We start from the raw sequence: 4,727 nt of genomic DNA, 5'->3' as shown, positions 1-4,727 counted from the left end.
CCAAGAAGTCCTGGTTCTTCCTAATAGGAAATGGCATTATGAAGTATAATCTGAATAACTGTTGTTGTTAAGTGTTGTCAAGTCAGTTCTGACTCATAGCAACTCATAGCATAATATAGGGTTTCCAAGGAGCATTTGGTGGGTTTGAACTGCTGACCTTGTGGTTCACAGTCCAGTGCTGATCCTATAGCACCATACCAGGAGTACAATCTGGATAAAAAATATGCTCATTACCCAATGGATGTCAGAAGAGACTCTGAAACTTGCTCTTGAGCATAGAGAAGCTTAAGTGAATAGAAGAAATGAGGAAACAAAGCATCTGAACAGAAAATTTCAAAGGGCAGCTCGAGAAGACAAATTTAAGTAGTGTAATCAGATGTGTAAAGAACTCACCCAATATTTCTCAAGCTCAAAGAACTAAAGAAAATATCCAAGCCTCAGTTTCCAATATAGAAGGACAAAACGGAGTCCTGGTGTGGCTCTGTGGGTTAATTCGCTAGACTGCAAGGTTGGTTTGAACTGCAAGGTTGATAGTTCAAGCTCACTAACCAGTCCCCAGAAACCCTATACTGGGTCACTATGAGTTGGAATTGACTCAACGGTACTTAACAACATGGGCAAAATATTACATGATACAGAAAGCATCAAAAAGAAGATGGAGCTTAGGCAACCACCATGGTGGAACAAAAGGATCCGGTGCAGCGAGAGATTCACCAGGACTGAGGGAACTGGGAGCTCACTGAGTTCATCATCAGAAGCATCAAGAAAATTTCAGACTTTCTCAACTTGTTTGATATGTCGTGTCATTCAAGACTTCACAACACTAAACGAGAAACTGACAGCCCTTGAATGGAAAATAGAATCCATGGAAACCCAGATGACAAAAGGTGAGATGCTCACCCAGAACTGTGCCATGTTGCTGCTGGGAAGTTGCTTTACAGAACCCAGGGCCACGTGGGAAAAGCCTAACAGCCGTCAGGCCACTCCTCTCTCTTCACAGAGTAACAGGACTTAGTCTTGTTTTTCTTTCTTTCAAAACTGTGGCCTTTGGGCTCTGCCATGTACATCTGAGAGAATAATGTGGCATGTGAGGAGAAGCCCAGGGGGACTCTTGAAGACATAGACATTTTTTCAGTGATATTTTATATAATTACTTTTCAATGTATCTGAGGCACTCAGAGCCAAAAGTCTGGGACTCTTTGTAAGGCCCTCCTCATCTATCTTTCTCTCTCAGACTTTCTGCCTGGCTCTCCAGGACTTTGCACGGTTTCTATAAATAGTGTCTGTCTCCTCCGCACTTTTGGCGGTGAGTGGGGATGGTCTTGGCTGAGATACTGATGCCCTGGCAAGGTGGCTGCCAGAGAATGTTGTTGCTAACCCCCACCAGTTAATTGTCCTTTGGGGAATGTCAAGGCTAGGACCATACTTGGCTTGGAGGGACATTTTCAGAGTTTTCTTTATGTTACCTGGGGTGCCTTTGCCTCTCATATTGTCCTAATAATCTCCTCAACCATCAAAAAAAGAAAGAAAGGAAATGGAAGGAATACACAGAGTAACTGTACCAAAAAGAAATGGTCAATGTTCAAACATTTCAAAAGGTAGTGTATGATTGGTTACCTTAAATGGGAAGGACTATAAAAGCACAGAGTGACTGGCTTACAAGTTTTCAAGAGGGAGTTTAGTTTTAAAATGTGTGGGGGAAGGAAGAATCTTATGATTCAACAATGAGTAATTGTTATCATGACTAATTGTAACTGTTACAACTGTAAAGGTAGAAGTTTTTGCCTAAAATGAGGGGCAATAAAGGCACGAAGTGACTGGCTTACAAGTTTTCAAGAGGGAGTTTAGTTTAAGAGTGTACGAGGGAAGATAGAGTTCCCACTGAATAGTTTTCATCTTCTCCAGATGGGTCTGGTGAAGAGAGATGGGGATAAAATTCTTATGATTCAATAGTGAGTAATTATTATCATGACTAATTACAACTGTCACAACTGTAAAGGCAGAAGTTTTGTAACAGAAATGAGGTAGTAGTTAATCTTATAGTCCAGAAACAGAGGATCCTTAACCATCAAGGAAGAATGTGGGACCCTATCCAGAGAAGCAGCAACACCAGAGGGAGAGGCAGAGATGAGGACATAGAGAGAGGGAGCAGCTGATGACTCTAGACTCATGAAAAGAGAGGGACTGAGTGCTGGTGGCCAGGAGGCAGGCTTACAGAATGTGTCCTTTGGTTGTTTAAATTATTATATACTCCTGAGTGTTTTTGTGTACATCTCCCCACCCCCCAAAATGAAAAGAAAAACAGAGGGAATGGAAGCAAATACTGTTGAATGATGATGCACAGAGATTATAATCACTGCAATGAAACGATGGTGTAAAGCCAGTGTTCTTCCATGTAAACTATCACTCAGTTCACAATGAAAAAAAAAAAAAGGTAGAAGTTTTCTAACAAAAAGAGGGGAGTAGTTAATCTTACGGTCCAGGAACAGAGAACCCTAGGACCAACAAGGGAGACAAGCACGAGCAGAATGTGGGACCCTATCCAGAGAAGCCGCGACACCAGAGATGAAGACAGAGATGAGGGCATGGGGAGAGAGAGCAGCTGAGAACGCTAGACTCATGGAAAGAGAAAGATTGTGTGCTGGTGGCCAGGTGCTGATGGCCAGGAGGCAGGCTTGCAGAATGTGTCATTTGGTTGTTTAAATTATTATATATTCCTGAGTATTTTTGTGTACATTCCCCCACCAAACACAAAAAACAACTGAGGGAATAAAAGCAAATACTATTGAATGATGATACATAGAGGAGATTGTAATCATCACAATGAAATGATGAATGTAAAACTGATGTTCCCCCATGTAAACTATCACTCAATTCACAATGTTGTTGTTGTTGTTAAGTGCCGTTGAGTCGTTTTCGACCCATAGCGACCCTGTACAGGGTTTCCGAGGCTATAAATCTTTATGGGAGCAGAACGCCTCATCTTTCTCCCATGGAACGCCTGGTAGTTTAGAACTGCTGGCCTTAAGGTTCGCAGTCCTATTCGTAACCACTACGCTACCAGAGCTCCTTCAATTCACAATAAAAACTTAATAAAATAAAAAAAAGTAGCATGTGATTAAGAACCGAAGGTAATGAAGGAAGAAATCCAAGCAGCACTGAGGTATTGGCAAAAAACAAGGCTCCAGGAATTGAGGGAATGCAAATTGAAATCTTTCAACATACTGATGTGACATTCATCTATGCCAAGAAATTTGGAAGACAGTCACCTGGCCAACTGATTGGAAGAGATCCTTCTTTGTGCCCATTCCAAAGAGAGGTGACCCAATGGAATGTGGGAATCATCTAACAATATCATTAATATCACATGCAAGTAAAATTTTGCTGAAAATAATTCAAAAATGGTTCCAACTATACATTGACAGGAAACTGCCAGAAATTCAAACCGGACTCAGAAGAAAATGTAAAATTAGGGTAATCATTGCTGATGTCAGATGGTTCTTAGCTGAAAGTAGAGACTATCAGAAAGATGCTTACTTGTGTTTTGTTGACTATGCAGACATTTGATTGTGTGGACCATGACAAACTATGGATAATGTTTCAAAGAATGAATATTCCAGACACTTCATTGTGCTCATGAGGAACCTGTACCTAGACCAAGAGGCAGTTGTTAGAACAGAACAAGGGAATAATGAATGGTTTAAAATCAGCAAAAGTGTATGCCAGGGCTGTCTCCTTTCACCATACTTATTCAATCTGTATGCTGAGCAAATTATCTGAGTTGAATTATATGAAAAACATTGTGGCATCAGGATTGGAGGAAAACTCATTAACAGCTTATAATATGCATTAACAGCTTATAATAACTCATTAACAGCTTATAATAACCTTGCTTGCTGGAAGCGAAGAGAACTTGAAATACTTACTGATAAATATCAAAGACCAACACCTTCAGGATGGGTTGCACTTCAATGTAAAGGAAACAAAGATCCTCACAACTGATCAATAAATAATACCATGATAAATGGAGAAAAGATTGAAGTTATCAAAGACTTCATTTTGCCTGAATCCACAATCAATATTCATGGAAGAAGTCAAGAAATCAAACGATGTATTGCTGTTGGCAAATCTGCTGCAGGGACCTCTTTAAAGTGTTAAAGAGCAAATATGTCAGTTTGAGCACTAAGCTGCATCTGACCCAAACTATGGTATTTTCAACTGTCAGAGGTTCAAGCTGCTTCAAGTGAGAAAGATGAGAGTTTCTGTTCCTGCAAAGATTTACAGCCTTGGAAACTCTATACAGGGTCTTCCATGAATTGGAACCTACCTGACAGCACTTAACAATAACAACATATGCATGTGAAAGTTAAACAATGAATAAAGAAGACTTTAGAAGAATTGATCCATTTGAATTATGGTATTGGAGACGAGTATTAAAAGTACCAAGAACTGGGAGAAGAACAAACATCGCTGTGTTAGAAGAAGTACAGCTAGAGTGCTCCTTAGTAGCCAGGATGGTGACACTTCCTCTCTCATACTTCAGACATGTTATTATTCATTCGGAGGGACTAGTCCCAGGAGAAGAACATCATGCTGGGTAAAGTGGAGGGTCAGTGACAAATGAGAAGACCCCCAATAAGATGGATTGGCACAATGGCAGCAGCAATGGGCTCAAGCATAACAATTGTGAGAAAGGTGCAGGACAGCAATGTTTTGTTCTGTTATGC

At 40.5% G+C, this 4,727-nt stretch overlaps 1 pseudogene; it reads left to right on the top strand.

The window, feature by feature from the left end:
• The first annotated feature begins 675 nt into the window (after positions 1-675).
• LOC102813163 lies at positions 676-1,015 on the top strand (annotated as a pseudogene).
• The last annotated feature ends 3,712 nt before the right edge of the window (positions 1,016-4,727 follow it).

Source organism: Chrysochloris asiatica, unplaced genomic scaffold (genome assembly GCF_000296735.1).
Source record: "Chrysochloris asiatica unplaced genomic scaffold, ChrAsi1.0 scaffold00074, whole genome shotgun sequence".
NCBI lineage: Eukaryota > Metazoa > Chordata > Mammalia > Afrosoricida > Chrysochloridae > Chrysochloris > Chrysochloris asiatica.
Note: the sequence above shows the minus strand (reverse complement) of the source record. Positions and strands in the feature narration are given on the sequence as shown.